Consider the following 24,519-nt stretch of genomic DNA (forward strand, 5'->3'; position numbering starts at 1 on the left):
ACATTTAAAAAAAAGACAGACATTTTATTGTATTTTTGATAACAGTTTACCCAGGAGTTTAGATTCCTGCTCAATAATTTCTACACTGATTATCTTAGGGCATTGGTTACATTCTTCACAATGTGGGAACATTCTTTTTATTGTTCCTCTTGTTGTTTTATTTTCTCCCTCTCTTCTAAGTAATTTTTTTAAAAAAATATAATTAAATCTATTGGGATAATAATGGTTATTTCTCTATTTTTAGGTCATCTGTTTAATAATTCTAATTTCATCTGTAAATTTATTCCTCTTTGTCACATAACCTAACAAATTTAATAAGCTATTTCAGAAGTGGATGCTACTCCTGCTTCCAAGCTTGTTTTAACCAGTGAGCTCCACCAAACACTGTCCACCACAAATTTAGAGAACCTCTGAATTAGGACATGGACATCTCCATGTGTGTGGAGTGTGTGTGTGGTAGGTATATTATTCCTAGAGCCAATGATTTATTCACAGCAAATACCTTTTTAAAAAAAAAACATAAACACAGGTTATACACATGGATTTCACCTGATGAGATGCACAGGAACCAGATTAATTACATCTGTGGAATATCAATATCAGCAGTGAAAAGTAGGCTGATTGTGGAACAGATCATAAACTGTTCATGTGTAAGTTCAAATTAAAACCAAAGAAAGTTGAGTCTTATGACAGGAATAAAAATTTGACCTTCAGTCTATATCCCATGAATTTAAAAAACAACTCAAGAATAGGTTTGAAAATTTGAACACTCAGATAAGCTGTGGGAAGATATTAAGAATATTGCTCAGGAAGAATGCAAAAAGTCATTAAAAAAAGGAAATAAAAAAGAAAAAGACCAAAATGGGTGTTAGAAGAGACTCTGAATATTGCACTAGAGTGCCACAGAGCCAAAGCAAAGGGAAGAAATTAAGAAGTTAAGGAGTTGAACATAAGATTTGAAAGGGACATTTCAGAAGACAAGGTAAAATATTATAATAAAATGTGCAGGGAGCTGGAGTTGGAAAATCAAAAGGCCTGAACTTGCTCAGCATTCAAGCCATGAATTACAATGTTTAAGGATATTATGGGCAGATTATTGATTGATTCAGGAAACATTAAAAGAAGATGGAAGGAGTATACAGAGTCATTGTACCAAAAAGAATTGGCTGACACAGAAGAATTTCACAGAAACAACATATGATCAAGAGGTAATGGTGATGAACGAGGAAGTGCAGGCTGCTCTGGAGGATTTGGAAAAAAATAAAGCCCCAGGAATTTATAGAATATCAATTGACATATTTCAGCACACAGATGCTGCCCTGCATGTGCTCACCAGATTGTGCAAAGAAATCTGGAAGACAACTACTTGGCCAACTGACTAGAAGAGATCCGTATTTATTCCCATTCCAAAAAAAAAAGTGACCTGACAAAGTGTGAAAATTATTGAATGATATCACTAATATCACACACTAGGAAAATCTTGCTGAAGATTATCCAAAAAAGACTTGAACAATACCATAAATACAAGCTGGGTTTAGAATAGGTCGTGGCACTAGGGATAATATTGTCAATGTCAGATGGGTCTTGGCAGAGTGCAGAGAGTAACAGAAGAACGTCTGTCTGTATTTCATTGACTATGCAAAGGCGATTGACTGTGTGGATCACAACAAATTGTGGCTAACCTTGATGAAAATGGGAATGTCAGAACACTTGATAGTGCTTATAGAAAGCCTATACTTACTTGGACCAAGAAGCTGTCCTTGGAAAAGATCAAGAAAACTGCATGGTTCAAAATAAAAAAAAGAATTGCGTCAGGGATGCATCCTGCCCCCATACTTTTCAATCTGGATGTAGAACAGCTCATTTGGGAAGCAGAGCTTTCTGAGGAGGAATGTGACATCAAGACTGGAGGAATAAGACTCATTAAAAACCTACGATGTGCAAATAGCACAACCTTGCTTGCTGAAACTGAAGAAGACCTGAAGCTCTTGCTGCATAAGGTCAAAGACTGTAGTCTTCAATACGGATTGAAGCTTAACATCAAGAAAAAAAAAAAGGTTCTCACCACTGAGCCAAATGGCAGCACCATATTAGATGGAGAAGAGATTCAGGTTGTTAACAATTACAGCTTGCTCAGATCCACGATCAACACTCTTACCACTATCATTCAAGAAATCAAAGGACGTATTACTTTGGGAAAATCTGCTGTCGTGGACTTCTCCAGAATTCTTCCAGAGTATTGTAGAACAATGAGGTCCACCTAGATCAAAGGTGCACCTAATCCAGGCCATGGTCTTCTCAAGTACATGTTATGTTTCAGAGAGGTGGACAATGACGAAGGCTGACGGAAGAAGAATAGATGCCTTTGAGTTGTGGTGCTGGAGAAGAGTCTTGAACATACCAAGGACTGCCAAGAAAACAAATAGGTCTGTCTTGGAAAGGGTAAAGCCAAGTCTCTTCTTGGAAACTAGGATTTTAAAGCTCCATCCATTTACTTTGGGCATGTGGCCAGGAGAGACAAGTCATTGAATTTCATCATGCTCAGAAGGGTGGACGGATAGCACTGGAGAGGAAGAACCCAGATGAGATGGATGGATACAGTGATTGGGGCATTGGAAGTGGGTGTGTCAGAATTAGTGAGATTAGCTCAGGACAGGGAAGGGCTCAGAGCTGCTGTACATAGAGTCATTATGCATTGCAGATGCTGATGCTGATTAAGTTTGGAAGCAGAAGTTACATCCACTTTCTAAATAATATGCCTCCGGAAACTCTATGAACATTGAAAAATGTTGAGGGGTTTCAGGCCTTTTGTTAATAGAGTCACTATGAGTCCTTCTCAACTCAAAGGCAATCAGCAACAACCATCAACACAATAATTAACTCTTTATCATTGAATACAACCTTGAATGGGCTTTAATAAAACATTCTACTTCTTCAATTATCTAAGAGCTGCTATGTAATATATGTTATTATTGTGTACCATCAAGCTGGAATCAACCTATAACTGACCCAGTAGATTTTCAGAGGCAGTACATTGCAGGGGACGATATTGTCCATCATTCTCCCTCTGGTATATTTGAACCACATGCCTTTGGGATTGCAGCACATATTTTTACCACGAGGCCACCAGAACTCTCTTATGTAATGCAAACAACATCAACTATATATTACCCTTCAAATTTAAATCTTTAGCAAAAGAATCCAAAGATTGAAAAGTCTAAGCACATTCATTTCAGTGATGGCACTTGAAATAGAAACTATGAGTGTTTTCACTATAGAGATACTCTGAAATTACTGTTCCCCATTGTTTGTTAGTTTCTTGTCTTTTTCTTTATTCTTCCCTTTATTTCTGTCAGCTCCCATATGTTTCCAATGAATTCTCCCTTGCTTAATTTAGTTTCTATGGTTCATAAAAAAAAAAATAACCCTAATGATACAAGGACTAGAATGTGAGGGAGGCAGAGGGTGATTAGAAGGACTTTCCAAGTGAATAAATATGATGTATCCCCCATTATTATGCTTAAATATCATAAATACCCTAGATAGTGAATGGGATTTCTTTTCTAATAGCATGCAGGTAGAATCACGAAACTGCTCTGCTGTTCTATGGGACTAATCAGAGAGATGAATTAGTGGATGGCTTGGTTATTTATGTATAATTTCTATTTGTTTAAATGAACTCATTGCCCCAAGGCCTATGGGCATGTGTACAAAAATTAATAAACACCAGACTAACTTCTCACAGCAGTCGCTAAAAACCTCCTTGGTTTTTGAGATTCTCCAGTGAGTATAAATAAGAAAACAACTATAGAATACTATGGTGCCTAGAGGGTTTAAAATCTTTGCAAAACAAATTTTATTAAAAAGTAAAACTTAAAGTTGGCCTTTTTTTCTGTTGTGTGTGCCATTTACTGAAGTAAACAACAGCAGAAATCTTGAAAAGCTACAGGAAGAATTCAAACAAGATAAATGACTGAAAGAGTCATTTAATGATGAGTATGGAGCAGAAGAAATAAAAAAAGAGGAAATAAATATGGGGGAAAGTAGAAGTGGAACAAAAGATTCTGAGCAATAGGAGGAGCTTCCCTCTGAGTTTTGCAATGACTAGTTGTGAATATATGCATGCAATTGGGTTTGACTGAATTAAGGTCTGAATTAGGTCCAGCTACTAAGGTAATTTTCAAACACAGAAGACAACTGAGATGGCATACTAGTGTCATGTGAATGGAATCCATGGGTGTTTCTGTCAATCATGAGTACACTTTTGGTAGGACATATTCAGTGTGTTACTGATTGAAACAAGATGTAACAGCAGCATAGGGAACACTGAGCAATTTCAATATAAGATTATTAGGAAGAATTAATTAGAAGATTTGGGGTTTGGTTTGTTGATTTGGGGGGGGAAAGCAGAGTAGAAGTTTATTGTAAATTGGATGCAGTCCAAAAGTGAGGTAATTCTGTTACTGAATTGCTTCAATAATTTTTATCAATAGAGAAGGGAGACTGACAGAAGTGTAAAGGTCTAAATGGTAAAGAAATGGTAGAAAAACGGTAAAGGTCTAAATGGTAGAAAAAAGCTGCCATTTATTCAGTAAAGAGTGATTATTTTGATATTTTGTGAATGGCAGAGTGGCCTTAATTTTTATCAGTATATAGATCAAAAGTATTTAACTGTCACTGTTATGGCCCATCAAATTGGAACTGACCCATAACTGACTCTCCAGTTTTCAGAAGCAGTAAATCCCAGGGAAGGAGATTGCCCATCTTTCTCCTACAGAGAAGCTGATGGATTTGAACCATGTGTCTTTGAGTTGGCAGCATAATCCCTTATCACTAAACTACCAGAGCTCTATTTATTAACTAATCTTACTTTATCTTATTTTATATTGTCATCTCAGAGTACTTTATTTGACATTGGTATACTTTTGGATATTTGGGAATTTAGGTCTAAAAGGAAAATAATTAAATAATTCAGTCTAGTTATGAATGCTAGACAGTTTCTGAGTGTCTGAGGCAGTTCTTTTATTTTTCTCTTCCTTCCTTATCCATATATATTTATATATATACATATAAACTTAAATATCAATAGTGCTGAGGTTGAGAAAAATTGTACTAACTGGAAGTAGACATCGAAAAATTTTAGGAACCGTATAATCCGGTTTCCTCATTGACAAACATTGCATTCACAAGGTACAACCATCTGTGTCCAAGCACCTGGAGCAGTGAAGGAAGAAGTGACGGAACATGCATTTGACTGCACCTATGAACAATCACAGTTTAGACCATGGATCAGAAGAATGGGATGGCATCTGCCTACCATACTCAATATTTTTATATAATATTTTGTTAAATAATCCTGATCAAAAGATAGATAAATTTGAAACCTTTTAAAATTCTCAATGTCATTAGACCTTTTGAAGCCACTGAGATTTTATAGTGAACATTGATTGGCTCAGGATAGGGCGGGGTTCTGAGCTATTGTACATAGCGTTGCTATGAGTCTCAGGTGACTCAATAGCACATAAAACCAACAATCTTTATTCTTTAAACCTCAAACAAAATAAAAGTACTTCTTGAGGTCTACTTTGAAGCAAACAATAGTTTAACTTAAGTAGTAACATGTGACCACCTGGACCATTGTGCTCTTTCACTGAATTATATATATGAGATCAAATTGACTACAGCCTCTCAAAAGGCTAGAAAAGAAAAGTTAAAGGAATAGTGAGATTGCATCAATAGTGGTATGATGACATTAAAAAAAAACAAAACAAAAAACAGAACCAATAGTTACAACTTGAAGAATATAAATTGAACTGTGCATGTAAAATTTATTGAAATAAGCAGGTTTTGCTGTATATGTTTCACCACAAATAAATAATTACATAAGGAGGGAATTATTGCCATGAGATTATTATTTTGAAGCAATCACTTTAAATCACAAAAAAGGAGGGAAATGTAAAAATGGTGAATAACAAATCTGTCTCTTTATTCAGTGAGAATGAATAAATATCACTTAATACCCTAAAAGAGATATTTTCAATCTAATGAGAAAACTCTAACACAACTATGGGTAAGAGACATTTTCAATTACTTTATGAGTTCGCTGTTTTCAAGTTAGCTTAAACTAATGATGATCCAAGATACAACAGAATAATACATCACATGGTCCTTTTTTTTAGTATTTAAATGTTTTATTTTCTTTTTCAAATTCACCCTTTGTTTCACATTTTCATAATCATATCTTAAACTCTTTTTGTAATTGTTATACGAGTCCAATGTTGCAGCTACTGTGCATTTTAAGAGCTTAGAACCTAAAGAGCTCCTTTTCCAGCTCTGTATCTGATTATGTAAATTTGTTACACATGTAAGTAATCCAGGAAGTAAATTCATCATCAAAGACCCACAAATAGTTATCTGTCACTCATTCCAAGATTTATAATTTCTAGTTTGTATATCCTGGAACACTATTCTACCGGGCCTTCCATTAGCTAGTTTCTTAAGAGTTTGGCCTTTGCCCAAGGGCACTGTAAGCAAACAAGGATTTCATGAAACAACATCAGAGCTAGAGCCTATGGTGATGAAGGAAGAAGTTCAAGCTGCTTTGAAGGAATTGGCAAAAAATAAGGCCCTTGATGGTATACCAATTGACATATGTCAACTAGCAGATGCTGCCCTAGATGTGCTCACCAAGTTCTGTCAAGAAATCTGGAAGACAACCACTTGGCCAACTGACCAGAAGAGATCTATATTTGTTACAGTTCCAAAGAAAGGTTGACCCAACATAATGTTGAAATTATCAAACAATATCATTGATATCACGTGCAAGCAAGATTCTGCTCAAGATTATCCAAAAATGACTAGAACTGCACATCAACAGAGAACTGCCAGAAGTGCAGCCTTATTGTAGCTAATATTAGATGGATCTTGGCTGAAAGCAAGGAGTACCAGAGAAATATCCATCTGTGTCTCATTTATTACACACAGGCCTTTAATTATGTGGATCATAAAAAACTGTGGCTGACTCTGAGAAGAATGGGAATCCCACATTTGGTTGTGCTAATGCAAAAACTATACTTGGACCAGGAGGCAGTTGTCAGAATAGAGTGAGGAAACACTGCATGGTTCAAAATTTGGAAGGCTGTATGCCAGGGATGTGTCCTGTCTCCATACCTTTTGAACCAATATGCAGAAAAGATCATCCAGGAGGCGGGACTATATGAGGAAAACTGTGGCATCAGGATTGGTGGAAGATTCATCAACAATCTGCGTTTTGCAGATGACACAACCCTGATTGCAGAAACTGAGGACATCCTGACGCACTTGCTGCAGAAGGTCAAGGACTTCAGCCTTCAATATAGATTGAGGCTCAATATCAAGAAAACAAAGATTCTTACCACTGGGCGAATTGGCCGCATCAGGGTGGATGGTGAAGAGATTGAGATTTTTAACAGCTTTAGTTTGCTTGGCTCCACAGTTAACACTCTTGGCACCAGCAGCAAGAAAATTAAAAGACTTATTATAATGGGAAAGTACGCTGTTTACAGACCTCTCCAAAGCACTGTAGAGGAATGGTTTCACTCCAGAGACTAAGGTGTGCCTGATATATGCCATGGTCTTTGTAATCACTCGCTATGTGTCAGAGTATGGGACAATGACTAGGGAGGATGTTGTTGTTGTTATTGTTGTCAAGTTGCTTGCAACTCATAGCAACCCTATGTACAACAGCACTAAACTCTGCTCTGTTCTGTGCCAATCTCACTGTTTCCGATACACCCATTCTGATTACCTCAGTCACTGAATCAATCCATCTCATAGAGAGCCTTCCCCTCCGGTGCTGTCCCTCCACCCTCCCAAGCATGATGTCCCTTTCCAAGGACCTCTCCCTCCTTACAACATGTCCAAAGTATGTCAGATGAAGCCACAGAATCCTTGCCTCCAAGGAGCCGCCAGGTTTAACCCTCTCCAGGATGAATCGGTTTCTTTTCTTAGCAGTCCATGGTACCCTCAGTACTCTTCTCCAGCCCCACAGCTCAAAGGCATCAATTCTCCTTTTATCCTCCCTAGTAACTGTCCAACTCTGATGCATAATAAGTGATTGCAAAGACCATGGCCTGATTCGGTCTCACCTTTGTCTCCAGAGAGACACCATTGCTCTTCAGTACTTTGGCGAGCTCCCTAACAGCAGACTTTCCAATCGCAATGAGTCTTTCAGTTTCCTGGCTGCTGGTGCCAAGAATGTTGACTGTGGAGCCAAACAAACTAAAGCTGTGAACAATCTCAGTATCTTCACCATCCGTCCTGATGCTGCCAATTGGTCCAGTGGTCAGAATATTTGTCTTCTTAATACTGAGCCTCAATCCATATTGAAGGCTGCAGTCCTTGACACTCTGCAGCAAGCGCTTCAGGTCCTCCTCAGTTTCAGCAAGCAAGGTTGTGTCATCTGCATAACACAGATTGTTGATAGATCTTCCACCAATCCTGATGCCTCATTTCTCCTCATAGAGCCCATCCTCCATGTTCTGCGTACAGGTTGAAAAGGTCTGGAGACAGGAAACATCCCTGGCGTATGCCCTTCCCAATCTTGAATCATGAAGTGTTTCCTTGCTCTGTTCTGACTACTGCCTCTTAGTCCATGTATAGGTTTTACGTTAGCACTATCAAATGTTCTGGGATTCCCATTCTTCTCAGAGTTAGCCACAGTTTGTTATGATCCACACAGTCAAAAGCCTTTGCATAGTCAATGAAACATGGATAAATATTCCTCTGGTACTCCCTGCTTTCAGCTAAGATCCATCTAACATCAACTACAATACAATATCCCTAGTACCACGACCCCTTCTAAACCCAGCCTGGGCTTCTCGCACTTTTTCTAGGAGAATAGAAGGAGAATTTATGCCTTTGAGCTGTGGTGCTGGAGAAGAGTGCTGAATATACGATGGGCTGCTAAGAAAATGAACAGATTATTCTTGGAAAGGGTTAAAGCCAGGCTGCTCCTTGGAGACAAGGATTCTGAAGCTTTGTCTGATATACTTTGGACATGTTGCAAGAAGGGACCAGTCCTTGGAAAAGGATGTTATACCAGGGAGGGTGGAGGGACTGTGCAGGAGAGGAAGACCCTTGATTAGATGGATTGATTCAATTATTGAGGTAATGGGGCTAGGTGTGTTAGCGACAGTGAGATGGGCACAGAATAGTGCAGGGTTTAGGGTTGTTTAACATAGGTTGCTATGAGTCACAGGCAACTCAACAGCACATAACAACAACAACTTCCCTGCACCTATAACAATGACTGCCACATAGTCAATAATGATTCCTAAATGAATGAATTAAAATATCTTTATTTGAATTCTTGATCCTAAGGAATGTTAGGTTCACTGTTATAAAGAGCTATCCTCAGAGCAATAGAAGTATGCAAAACAGTTTGTTCTTCATTAAAGAGAAGGAAGAGTGAAAATAAGAACTAGAAAGAATAATGAAAAAGCAAGACTCCAACCTAAACCATTTCCACCAAGTCAATTCCAAATTGTAGAGAATCTATAGGGAAAAAAAAAAGTCATTCCTTTGAAGACAAAGACTCAACAAAATGAAAGAAACCATTGATGTAACCATGTGATTGTTCATATTAGAGATTGTGAAGAGAGCACAGGATTGTACAAGGCTCAGATCTCTTGTTCATGGGGTCACAAGAAATCATAGTTGACAAGATGACCCCTAAGAACAATAGCATAGTTTTCAAACTTTTAATCTTTACATAAATTTTTATTGCCGTACTCTCCCAACATGTTAAACATGTTGACCTTTTGACTAGAAGTCACATTCTTAACTATTATGGTAATAGGAAATCACAATCATTTCCATGAGGCAAAACAGAATCAAGAGAACCCAAGTCTAATAGGAAGGCAGTGGAGGGAAGTGTGCTTGACATATTTGCGGGAAGTGGGCAGGAAACTCAAAAGAAAAACTTCAGAAAATTAAGTTTTATTTTTTTATTTCTGTTTATAAGCACATGGCAAAGAGAAACAGAGAATAAAAGGTTTAAAGAAATTAAAATAGAAACTTAAAAATTAGTCCTTTCAAAACCATGAATTCTATATGCTCAAAAATATAGTTTACCAAATAACGAACGTTCCATTAATTTCTATAGCTTTAAAAAAGGCACCAAGTTTTACATAAGAAAAAAATTCCTTAAGCTTTCCTTCTAAAAATCAGGTGTTTCGAAAGGTGAGTGCTCAGCTAATTACAGACTGACCAGCTTAGCTATAACAATCAGAAAGATGCTAGAAGAAAGTGTGTGTGTGTGTGTGTGTGTGTAGCAATCCTCACAAGAGAACTCTGAGTAGCAAACCAGGGTTTTATGAAGAGTGAAGCATGCCAGACCAACTTAATTTTCTTCTATGAGAGAGTGGCAGGCCATGTAGATAGAGAGGAAGCAACATATATAATCTACCTTATTTCATTAGTCCTCTGCTTCTGTCCTACATAGCATTCTCACCAGTGGGTGAGGGTGATTGGTCTACCCTCTAGTACTAATAAGGAGGAGCATAGATGCTGAAAGTCGGCCATGGAAGGATGGTTATCTATATGTCCGGATAGACTATGTTGTGAGGGATTGTCAGGCATAGTCTTAGGCATTGTTGCATGGCAAGAGCAATCAGTGTCTAAGCAATGGGGGAATCAGAAGGATGTTTTCATCCATGTCTATCATTAGAGAAAGGTGTTCTTGTGGCAAAGCACCTTACATGTTAGTTGTTAGCTGAAAGATCAATGGTTTAAATCCACCACTTGCTCTGTAGGAGAAAGGTAAGCAATCTGCCTCCTGTAAAGATTTACAGCTTTGGAAACCCTACAAAAGGCTATCATGTGTCAGAGTAATAGCACTGGGGGTTTGAGTTCTCATTAAAAAAACTCTGGAGGTACTGTTGTTAAGGCTTTAATCTGCTGACCAGACAAAAGTTGGGGGTTTGGACCCACCAGCCACTCAACAGAAGTATAAGACATATATAAATCTTTTGTAAAGATTTATCATCTTGGAAGTCAAATAGGGCAGTTCTAGTCTGTCATAGAGGGTTACCATGAGTCAAAGTCAACTGTATGGCAGTGGGTACCATAAAGTACTCCTAGTCCAAACCTACTATGTTCAGTCACATTATTTGCCTAAAACAACTGCAGAGCAATTAAGGAAAATGGAGGAAGAAGAATTTGAATTATTGTTCTAGAAAATAATCTTAAATATGGCATAGATTGCCAGAAGACAACCAATTCTGCTTTGGGAGAAGTATAATCAGAATGCTTCGTAGTAGTGAATACAGTGAGATTTAGTTTCGTGTTCTTCAGTTAAGTCACCAGGAGAAGTCCCTTGAGAAGGAAATCATGCTTGGTAAGTAGAAGGTCAGTTGCAAAGAGACAATACCTTCATCAAGATGAATCGGCACCATTGCTGCAACAGTGAGTTGAAACAATGTAAATATTGTGAGGATGGCATAGGGCTTGGCAGTATTTACTTTGATTGTATATAAAAAAGGTGCTATGAGTTGACAGCACCTAACCACCTCATCTTTATTCATTATATCTTTTAGCAATTGAATTCTGGTATCTAGGTTCAGTTTAACAATTGGTAAAATAAGTAGGTAGGTTGAGAGTTGAGCATTTGGTGCTTGTAACCCTTTGGAACAGAGTAGAAATACCCTAGGGGGCTCTGAAACAGAAAGTCTTTACTAAGATCAACTACCCCATCCTTCACTTATAAAGTGGCTGGTGAACTCAAACCTTCAACCCTTTTATTATGCCTTAATCACAGTATCATCATGGTTTCTGGAGGCTTCTGCTTGATTGTTATGACTTTATATTTTATACTTGGTTGTTATTACTTTAGGAATGTCTTCATGACTGAAGGAACAAAGTTGAGACTATTCATAGATACTACAATTTATTCTGTATATCTACAATTTTCATATAACAAGCAAAAGCTAGAAAGGTATTTAGTATAGTAGAATAGTTTTTAGAATGTTATTTAGATCCTGAGTATGTGAACAATGATAATAGATAAATTATAAATGTATCAAAAGTATTAAAAAAAAAGCATTAACTTCCACTTTTAATGGATTATACATACATCATATCTATACCAAGATTCTTTGCCCTTGAAAAGCAAGAGTTACAATAAATTGCTAAGGTGGAATATTTTCATACATATAAGTGTGAATTAATATAAAAATTCAAAATAAAAAAATGTTTAATATAAAAATGCAAATGTAAAATTATATTTAGAGTATCAAATTAAATTTATTTGCTACCAAAAGATAAAAAAATAGTTGACTATACTGCAATAGAAACTCAAACACATGATATACAGGCCGAAATTTTATTTAAGTCAGAAGAAATTTGTTTAAGATATTTTCTTTTCATGCAATAGTTTATTCATGAAACTAACCAAACTTGGTCAACTCAGAACTATTCTTAATTCCTAACAGTTAATTGAGTTCTCACTACTTTAGCTAGTTTAAACATAAAGCATATCTTTAAACTTCTGGTTTTATCCCAAATGTAATAACATCCTAAGGTGGTAATATGCTTATTGTTCATTACTTCACTTTTTAAGTTGGCATTTCAGATTAATTAAGCATTTGATAAATCACGTTTATGCAAGTGTTTACAAATTAGAAAAGCTGTTAGCAGCATTTAATTTGTTTGAATATATATATTTAATTTACTGCTTCCGATAGAAAGAAGCTTAAGGGAATTTAAAAATCATAGCCTTATTGATAGACATAAGCATATGCAGAGTGTAGTTATTATTGCTAATATTTTACAATTGCTGCTGCCAACACTCACATGCAGTCAAGAATTCTGTGTAATTCAACAGGCAGAAATGCAAAATATACGTGCCGCGTGTTTTGTATCATAACACATATTTATCTTTGTGCATCTTTCCCCTGTATCCTCAGAATTAAACATGGTTTTTACCCTGTAATTTTCTCACACTTACGTTATAATGAGAAGGAGTCATGCGATCCTTTGGCATAAGATTTATCCATTCCATCATACAGGATTTCTGGATAGAATTGAGATCCTGTCTTGACAAATACTATTCCAATCCTTAGCCAATGGCTAGTTTATCTCTGGAACTATGTAATAAAAATGAATCATTTAGAACAAGATGCCATCTGGCCATCCTTCTTAAGCCCATGCTAAGGGTTCATGCCGGTTGAGGTTCTTCCTGATCTGTCTGCAGACATATGCATTGTAGCTATAGATCTATGACTAATGACAGCTTAATTTGTATTATCTCTGGAAATTATTTGAATAGAGGTGGGAGAAATCACATCTTCAGACATGATTTAAGCACCTACTCGGTGCCAGCTCCAAGGCTAAGTGCTGGGTGTGTAAAAATGAATAAGGAAAAGGTTCTTCCTCATCCTCATTTCTCAACGAGGCTATTAGAGCTGCCTTCTATCTAATCTTCACGACCTTGAGCTTGCTGGACCCTTCCAATCCATCCTCCTCCCAGCCATTAAAAGCCACCCATCCCCAAAATAAATCTGACCATGCCAGACCTCACTGTAAAACTCTCCGATGACTGACCCCTCTACCGCATGATAATATCAGAACTTCCAAACATAGTATCAAAATCTGGCCTTTCTCCAGGCCTGTTTTTCACTCCTCTCTGCTTACACTTCTTGCTCCAGTAATAGTGAACTGCTTATAGTTTCTCTACACACCGTTTCCTTCCTTGCTTATACTACAATCTCTGGCTGAAATTCTCTCTTCACTTTCTGTATTATATTGTGTTCAATAAAGAATAAGTTCAACCTGCTCTTCTTTTCTGAAGGGTTTCTCCTCCCAAACCAAATTAGATTAGTGCCAGCCTGGTTCAGGTATCTATTAGGCAGTATGTTTACCTCTGTAACTGTATCCAACATCTGTTGCTTCAACTCTCCCACAAGTTAATGTTATGTGTGTATGCACTTTTAAGTCAATGACTACTTAAAAAAATACATATAATAATTTTAATAATAATAATAAAAAGGTCATTTTCAAGAAATGTTTTATTCCCACTGTTTCTTATTTCTTCTTAGCATGAATCTTATTTTGTCATTTTTATTCTATTCTTTGGGGAAAGTGGAATAATGTCTCATTTATCTTAGAAAGATTCTTTTAATTTAGAGTATAATTTTGTAGATCATTTTCTCATTTCAATCTTTTATTGAAATAAGTTTATTGAAATAAATCACTTGATTATCTCTTTAGTGACTTTCATATTATTGGTCTCTCCAGAAAATTTTGAAGTTGAGATTTAAATTTTCATCTGTAAAGGAGTTTAACATTGCAACCTACAGGCTATCAGGACAGTAAACACCACTGTTCAGATTCAAACAAAGAGTCTTACCCCTGGGCCAATTGGCAACATGATAGACAGTGAAGAAATTGTTATTGTTAACAGCTTCAGTTTGTTTGACTCCACAACCAACACTCTGGGTACCAACAGCCAGGAAATCAAAAGACAAATTGCATTGGGATAGTCTGCTGTTAGAGACCTCCCCAGAATACTGAACAGTAATGATATCAGTCTAGAGACTAAGGTGTTCCTAATGCATCAGAAAGCGGACAATGACTAGGCATGATATAAGGGGAATTGATTCCTTTGAGCTGTGGTACTCGAGAAGAGTAATGAATATACCATGGATTGCCTGGAGAACAAACAAGTTTGTCCTAGAGAGGGTGAAACCAGGTTGCTCCTTGGAGGCAAAGATTCTGAAGTTCTGTGTGATATAGTTGGGGCATATTGTAAGGAGGAACCAGTCCTTGGAGAGTGACTTCATGTTTGGAAGTGGATGTGTCAGAGACAATAAAGTTGGCACAGGATAGAACCGTGTTCAGAGCTGTTCTACATAGGGTCGCTGTAAGTTGCAAGCAACTTGATGGCACATAACAACAACCATAACAAGTGTCATAGCATGTCTGGTGATTCCTACTTTTGATTTTCAGATCTAGTCACCAAATCAGTGGCCAGTTTAACCCCATTTTAATTGAGAGTCTATATATGTCTTCTACACTTTTAAAATTAAGCTTTAAAAGGCCTTTAATGATAGACATCAGTGACTTTTTCCACCTGGAAATCATGGGCTGCTCACTCTTATCACTCTACCTCATTCTAGTCCAGTTGGAAACAACTCAGAGCTGACCTTTATCAGATTCTCAGAGTCTGTAAACTACGCAGGAAAAGATTGCCCATCTTTCTCCTATGAGCAGCTGGTAGTTCCAAACTGCCTGCTGTTGGGTTGGCAGCACAACTCCTAATGCACTAGGCCACCAGAGTCTCCAAACTAATGTTTAAAAAGCAAGCAAGCAGATAAAAAAACCCTCATGAGTTAAAACTTCACAGAGTATGGGAGAATTTTAACTCTGATTACTTTAACACATGCTTTTCCCCCCCTCTTCTTTATGTTTGAAGACTCAAATCCCAGTATATGTGTTTTTGTTTGAGTTTGTTTGTTTTGTTTTTTAAATGGAAGCACTATTGGTCAAGAAGCTGCACTACAATTTCAAAGGCACATAGTTCAAATCCACCAGCTGCTCTGTGGGAGGATGGACAGTCTCGTCCTATACAATTAACTGCCTCTGAAAAATCTGTCAGAGGGTAAGTTATGGGTCAATTCTGACTTGATGGTACATATAACAAAACATGCCTATAATTATTAACATACATTGTGTTTCATTCATATATGTGGTAGGGTTCGTGTGTGTGTGTGTGTGTGTGTGTGTGTTCATTCCATTCTTTCCTTCATTGACATTATGCTTCATACAATCATTCCCATACATTGTGTTTTATACAATTAATTACCATTACACTATTCCCACTATTACCCCATCTTTCAAGTCTCTGCCAGATCTCTCCCATTTCCTTTACCCCCACCACTTCCATTCACCAACTTTTGTGACCCTGTAATTTCACTTGTATCCCTGCTCACCCATCTGCTACCACTCTTTCTTTTCTATGGCCCTTATACATGTGTTACCAGTTATCCTTCTATTTTTACAATAATGGTCTTACACAGCATTTGTGTTTAGGAGATTGAGTTATCACACTCAATATAATGCTCTCCTCTCTCTCAAATTGTTGTTATTTGCTGTTGTGTGCAAATCATAGCGACCCTATGTGCAACAGCTCTGAAGCTTGCCCTAATTTGAGCCAATCACATCATCTTCAACAGACCCAATCCCATTTCTCCAGCATCTTCTTCTCATGCACTGTCCCTCCACCTTTCCAAGCATACTGTTGTTCTACAAGGACTTGTACCTTCTGGCCACATGCTCAAAGTATATGAGATGTAGCTTCAAAATCCTTGCCTTAAGGGAGCAGCCTGGTTTAACCTACTCTAGGACCAACCTATTTTTTATCTTGGAAGTCCACAGTATGTTCAACACTCTTTTCTAGCTCCACAACTTAAAGGCATTGATTCTTCTATTGTCCTTAATAATTGTCCAGCTCACTGATGCACAGCAAGTAATTATGAAGACCATGGCCTGATTATGCACACCTGAGTCTCCAGATGGATATCATGATATAAATCCAGACTGGTTGCTCTTCTTCAGCCCTCAAGAGAGGTCCCTGACAAAAGACTTTCCCAATCTGCCTTTTGATATCTTGATTGTTTGTGCCAAGAGTATTGATAGCAGATTCAAACAAGCTAAAGTGTTTAATCATTTCTATCTCAAACATCTATCATGAAGCTGCTAATTGTCCCACAGATGAGAAGCTTTGCTTTCTTGATGTTGAGCTTCAATCCAAAACTATAGTCCTGGACCTTCTGCAGCATACACTCACGTCCTCCTCATTTTCAGCATGCAATTTTGTGTCATCTACAGAATGCAAGTTGTTGATGAATATTCCTCCAATCCTGATGTCACATTCCTCCTCATAAAGTTCAGTGTTCTACATGAACTTTTCTGAATATAATTGAAAATATAGAGAGATAGGATGCATCCTTTATGAACACCTTTCCTGATGTGTACCGTGCAGTGTTTTTCTGCTCTGTTCTGACTACTTCTTCCTAGTTCAAGTAAAGGTTCTTCATAAGCATAATTAAATGTTCTCGGATCCCCATTCTTCTTAAGATTAGCCACAATTTGTTGTGATCCACACACTCAAATGCCTTTGCATAATCAAGGAAACACAGATAGACATTCCTCTAATACTCTCTGCTTTTGGCCAACATCCATCTAACTTGGTCTATGATGTCCCTGGTGCTACGGCTTCTCCTAAACCCAGATTGCATATCTGATTGTTCTTTGCTGATATACTATTCAAGTAGTTTATGAATAAACTTCAACAGCAGATTGCTTCATGTGATATTAGTGAGAGAGTTGATAATTTCCACACTGTGCTGGGTCACCTATTTTTTTTTTATGGCCAGTTACTTGGCCAGGTGGTTGTCCTCCAGATTTCTTGGCAAAATTTGCTGAGGACATCCAGAGCAGCATCTGTTTGCTGAAATACATGAACTGGTATTCCATCAATTCCTAGGGATTTGTTTTTTTGCCAATTCCTTCAGAGCAGCCTGAACTTTCTTCTACATCTCCATTACTTTTTGATCATATGTTGTTTCATGAAATTATTCTGTCAGCCAATTCTTTTTGGCCTCTTTGCTTGTTACAGGAGAGACACATGTCCAGCTGGCTGATATAAACCAGCACTAGACCTCTGCAGGGTGTTTGGAACACTCTCCAGGACCAGAAAATGCCTAACTCTCATCTTCTCCTACATTATAGAATATTTTCCAATATTGTGGGTCTTGTTGTGCTAAGTGAACTATCTCAGTCCTATAAGGACAAATAATGAATAAAACCGTTATTGTAGAATGTATATGAGAATCCAAAGGGGATGAGGAGCAGCAGAGGGGTGAGGATGAGCAGGGGTTAATTATAAGGTAGCGTAATTTGATGGGTAAAGGGAAGGGTAGGTAAAGGAAATGGTAAAGATCTAATGTGAAAAGTAATACATATGAACTTTATAAGTATACCAGTATATAGTTAAATTTTATCTAAAAATACTGTTGTTCCTGACAACTGCACAGTATTCCATTGTGTGAATATTCCACAATTTCTCAATCCATTCGGTTGTGGTTGAACATTTCAACAAATGGTGCTGCCAAAACTAGACTGCTGCCTGCAGAAAGCTGAAACAGAATCCACATCTCAAAAGCTCCCAAAGTCCAGGACATGATCTTCCTTTATGCAAACACAGGGACGTAGGTCACACCCCCACAGGAACTGAACATGGTAATTTGGACTATATCTTACTCCAGCCTTTAGCAAGTCTTTAATCAAAGCAGAAATCTGCTTTTGTTCCTTTTGGAGGAACATTCTTTGAAGTTGTACAGCACTCTTCTGTCAATTGGCTGAGATAATCTAGGTTTGCTGTGATGTTCAACCTTTTACTATTAGGGTCTCAAAAGCCATAATGGCTGCCCATGGTAGACAGTGTTTGGTGGAGCTCCCAGTTTTGAGAGATGATGGGAAACAGGAGTGGCATCCACTTCCTAAATCACATGCCTCTGGAAACTCTACGAACTTGGAGAAATGAAAGTTCTAGAAAGACCTCAGGTCTTTTGTTCTTGGAGTCACTATGAGCTATGCATGACTCGATGGTAATAAACAACAACAACAACAACATGAAACCTGTACCTAAATCAAGAAGTGTTATACAAACAGAGTAGAGGAATATACAATGGATTAAAATAAAGTAAAATTTGCATTAACACTGTATCCTTTCCTCAAGTGTATTAGGCCTATATGTTGCACAAATCATTCAAGAAGTTAGACTATATGAAGAAACATGTGGCATCAAAATAGGAGGAGATTGGGGAAGGAGCAGGATGTTCCCAGATGGGCATTTATGGGTAGTGAGAGCCAATGAGAATGTTTGATTATGGTGGACTGTGGAATGATGGAGATCATGGAGTTTGAACCTTGCCTTGGTTCTTAAATTTGGTTGGGCCTGCTTTTGGTTTTGGTCAAACATTCTTCTAGGTGGTATAGCACTGGTCTGTCCATTTGCTGTACAGAAGTAACTCGTGGTTGCTGTGATGGTGAACACTGTGATACCGATGTGTAAAATGCAATAACGGTTACCCATGGGGGAGAGTGTTTGGTGGAGCTCCCCAATTAAAACAAGTTTGGAATCAGGAGTGGCATCCACTTCAGAAATAGCTTGCCTCTGGAAACCCTATGAACTTAGAGAAACTAAGAAAGTTATACAAGTGTTCAGGTCTTTTGCTCATAGAGTTGCTATGAGTCGTCTACAACTTGACTACAATTAACAGCAACAACAATCCCCTTGCATCTACCATGTATCCTATATTGCTTCATATTAACCACCTAAGTGAGCTCAAGTAACATAAGGGTTTCCAATAATTCTGTCCAATCAATACTGAACTCAGAGAAGACTTATATACCCTCAGTTTCACATTAATTGATCGAGGGAGTGTTCCACAATTTGTCACAATATATCTATTTTGGCCAACTAGTTGAGCTTTAGGGGGATAGAATCTTAAGATGGATCGAAAAGCTATTTGGCAAAGTAAACTCTTGACAACACAGCCGTCTAGTTGATTGCAAGTCATACGATACTACGAACAACTAAACTGAACCTTGCCCTATCCTGTGCTAGCCTTGTCATATCCTACACATTTGAGTCCATTGCTACAGTCTCCATGTCAATTCATGTTGTTGTGGCCCTTCCAATCTTACACTGATCCTCCAAGTATGTTGTCCTTCAAGGACTAGCCCCTCCTAAAAACTTCTCAAAGTATGTAAGACGACATTTGGATTTCAGGTGTTTTTATGGAAATGTAATGTTCTAGTCATTTTTTAAATTTTCATTAAGATTTTGCTTGCATATAATATTAATTATATTGCTCAATAATTTCCACATTCTATTCAAGAACCTTATTTTTGGAATGGAGATGGGAATAAATATGAATCTCTTCCAGTTAGTTGATTAGGTAACTATCTTCCAGATTTCTTGGCACAGCCTAGTGAACATTTCCAGCACTGCATCTATTTGTTGGAATGTATCAATAGGTCTTCCATCAGCTCCTGAGGGGTCAGTTTACACTGATGATCTATTTGGGTTAGATTTGGCTTTCCTTCATTTACTTACTCAGATGTGAAAGTGATTTTAAACCAGCACCTATTTCAGGTAAAACATCCACAGTTTGTGTATTTGCAAACTGCCTGGAGTTAAAACAAAACAAACAACAAACTCAGTGCAACTAGAGAAGTGATGATAATGTCTGGGTATATAACACATTATTCCGTTTTCTCTACAAATGAATTAACCCTAGTAGTGGCTTCCACTTCCTAAACAACATGCCTCTGTAAACTCTATGGACTTTGATAAACGTCGATAGTGGTAGAGGGGCTTCAGGCCTTTTGTTCATAGGATTGCTATGAGTCATGCTATGTACTTGAAGGCAATCAACAAGAACAGTGAAGAATATAGATCTCTGTGGACTCCTTAGTAAGAAGCTGCTCTACCAACCCAGAGCAGGTAGTTCAAATCCCTTTAGCTATGACAGCTCTGTCGGGAGAAGAGGACCAATCTCCTTCTGTGCAATTTATAGTCTCCAAAAATCCACTGGAGGGTAAGCTCTGAGTCAATTCCAACCAATGACAATGCATTTAGTAGAGTGAAGAATATATTGACTCCTTAAACAGGTGCAAGTTAATTTTTGAACAATAGAATTTTCCCTGGATGTTGACAAGTATTTCCAAGTACATACTACTTTTCTTTTTTTTCTTTAGACCTTTTTTTATTACATAAAAAAAACCCCCTCAAACTGAATTTTATGAGAGGGAATATAATTTTCCACTCAAGGATCTCATGTCAAGTTATCTAAAAATTGTTTGGCATTCAATTGCATAATTTAATATAATGTAAATGACTATCTTTTCCTCCTCAACCTATCATGAACCAGGAAATGATATAATGCCTAACTCCTGAATTACTTAACACTTTTGAAGTGCCAACCAATTCTTCCTGGTTGGCCAAAAATATGTACAGAATGGCAGTTCCCGCAGGAGATTCTCTCCTCTGGGAGATAAAACTGTTAACAAAGCAAGTCAAGGACCTGTTAGACATTCTGCTGTTATCCAAATGAGACTTCCAGCAGATGTCTGGAGAGTTGAAATCCCCATCACTACTCTGTCTTTTCTCTGCACTCATTTTACAATCTGTGTCTAGCAGCGTACCATAGATTTCCTCCATGTGTCCCAATGCACTCTCTTAATGACAGTGTTTCTGTGCTCTTCTCTTGTCCTAACCCATATGCTCTCCAGCATGCTCCTGCCCTCGGGTCTGTGCATTTCCACATGAATGTATATCTTCATGACATTCACCCTTGCTCTGCCTACTGTCTCAGCAGTCTGTTTCTGTGGAACTGTGCATATCCTTCAATTACAATGCAGGAACACCTTTCTGTTGAATTACAATACAGAAGTCTGACTCACAGAGTCCAGGTCATCGCTTAAAAAGTCAGCTTATACTTGCTGATCTAATTTAACTGTTTTATATCCAAAGATTCTGTCTCCATCCTTTTCTAGTGGGAACTACCAGGAATTAAAAATTAAACTCTCTGGGATACTTACTGCTATGGACCAACAGTTTCGCCTTCTTTCTAGAAGAAATACAGAAATCTGAGAGATACAGATTTGAGACTTGACCTCAGACCTACTGAGTCAAAATCTGAATATAAACATGGTCCCCAGATATTTCTATGCACAGAAATTTTTGAAAGAATTACTCTATTTGTACCTGTCTTCCGAACTTAATCTGCCCTTTCTTCCTTTTACCTCTAAATGACATCTAGCCATCTTTCTGAATGAGTGTTAGCTCTGCATTTTCACAAAAGACGCTGCTTTCTATTCATATTTAGCACTAGGAAAGACAAGGAATCCAACTGGCATTTATATGATTAACTCTATAAGAATCTTTTTCTTTTATTATTTGCTACATGGTTGGCAAAAATCTACCATATCCTATCTTAGACCTGCAGAAAAGTACCATGTCACTTGTTCTACATTTTTGTATGGAGTTTAAGTCGACTTATTATTTCTTAAAATTACTTTTTTTAAAAAACCTTCATTTTATCTTGCAATGTATCAGTTGTTAAACATAGGAGATAATGGCCTGAGTTATGCAATACTGCTTTAACAGAAACATAACAAATGCATGGCTTTAACAAGCAGAAATTATTCTCTCACAGATTGTTTTTGTTAGGTGATACTATATTGACTATTACTCTTTAAAACCTTATGAGTGGCAGATTGAAATCCTGCTCTATAATCTCAGATCAGGAGGCTAGATGTCTGAATTTAGGGTGCAAGATCTAGCAAATGGCTCTCTTCTGTTGTTGGCTCTGTGAGTCTCCGTGTCTTTTGGATTCAGCCTCTTTGATAACCTGTATGTTCCTTCATCTCTCGTCCTTCATATTGTCTATTTTCTTTCAAATCTCTTCTTATATCTCAAAAGAGAGTGACACAAAATAATTAATATTTTTCATTAGTATAATGAAGACAAAGCCACCTTCAAAGAGAGTATTAATCACAAATAAATTACTGTTTTTGTGAGGTGCTAGAAAGCCCTAACAACTGTATGTCTGGTAGAACAAAACACTGCCCAGTTCTGCACTACTGTCACAATCATTGCAAGATTGGAACCCACTGTGTTAACACATCTCATTTCAGCTCTTCCTCCTTTTCACTGGCACTCTAACAAGCATGATGTCCTTCCAGAAATTGACACTTTTTGATAACATATTTAAAGTATAAGATAAATCTCATCATCTTCTCTTCTAAGGATCATTTTTATTGTATCTCATCCAAAACAGGTTTTTTGTTCTTTTTTTGGCGGTTCACACCATGCTCAAAATTCTTCATCAGCACCATAATTCAAAGACATCAATTCTTCTTCCATGTCCTTTAAGCATTGTCCAACTTAAATACAGCCTCCATAAAATTGTTCCCAAAATATTATTAGTAAATACTGGGTAGAAATAATATGTTACCTGCCAATGACTGACTAAGCCTCAGGCCTGTTCCTTGTCAAATGGTGAGACTAGGGAGAATTAAATAGGTGTTAAAGACCTGTATGTCCAAACAGAGTTTTGCTATAATGAGAAAAATGTCTAATGGAATGAGAAATACTGAAAGACCAGAAAAGAAATTTTTCTTGCCGGCTATGTGTTTCTAAGATTATTTCCAACTAAAATCACCTTCTAGCTCAGCTTTGGAAAATGCCAATTATCCAACAAAGAGCATTCATTATATAAGACCTATATTAACTTTCTAGTAATGATAACACCATCTAGCTGAAGGTGGGGCTTACACTATTAGATGGTGCTATATGGATTTTATCACTAATTTCTCAACGGTGATTCTTCCTAAACTGTTTTCATAAAAACAAAAAGTGATTCCTAAGTGGTAAATGACTTGTACTAGGACATTGTATAGCCATAAAATAGGAAGCCTCCTTAGGTAGGATGAAACTTTTTACTTTCCAATTCAGCGTGAAATTTTTCTTAGTGCCAGGCACACATTTAGAAACAACCTCTCTATTCTGCCCAGATCTCTGTTTATACTGGTACATTTTCCACAGTAACAAATAATGTACAAGGGCAGAACAAGCATCCCCTACAGCCTTGCAAAAGCTTTATAATACCATTGTATTGCTTTGAACCATTCAATCAATTGTAGACATGGTTTAAATGTCCGGAAAAACTAAATGCAATACCATAAGAAAATAAAAGAAAAAAAAAAGAAAGAAAGGAAAGTATGCTACAATATAACTTCAGTGAAGAATAAAGAGTTTGGGAAAATATTTTCTTAGAGAACAAAGTTTTACCTAAGACTCTCTGGGTTATTGTATTCCTAGTATGGCCTTTAAAGATTCAGAGATCCAGCACTTCAACCAACAAAGCATGTTTTATGCTAATTATAAGTAGCCAAGAAGTCATGAATTCCCTCTGATCTTTATGGAGACAAATCAATACCTGTATCTATTTCTATAAAACCCTAGAGTTTTACTGGGAGATATTAGAACCCAGAAAGGCAAGCTTTTATGTTGTGTTTTTTTGTAATAATGAGCAATCTGGGGTCAAACAGAAGTCTCATGCAGAGTACGGAATAAAAGAATAACTATGAACAATTGGAAAATAAATGCAGAATCAGATATATGTAATGCTTCTGAAAGCAAGGCTAATCTTTATTCAACATTTTTTACTCACGTATAAGACTCCCTTTGTGTGGTGCCTTAGCAATGGATATATTACTGAGGTTCTAAAACCTCAGTATTAATGCAAAGAATTATGGTTTTATAGCTCAGTGGGGGAGTGCGTGTATGCACACACATACACACACACCCCAATTATTGCTATTTCTGGCAGCCTTTATTTGAATAGAAACCCTTCAGTAATCTTGGTTTTACTTCAATTCAAAATTGTCAAAATGTGTTATTAAGCA

The sequence above is a fragment of the Elephantulus edwardii genome, unplaced genomic scaffold, assembly GCF_000299155.1.
Source record: "Elephantulus edwardii isolate Elephantulus edwardi_28Jun2011 unplaced genomic scaffold, EleEdw1.0 scaffold00033, whole genome shotgun sequence".
In the NCBI taxonomy this organism is placed as follows: domain Eukaryota; kingdom Metazoa; phylum Chordata; class Mammalia; order Macroscelidea; family Macroscelididae; genus Elephantulus; species Elephantulus edwardii.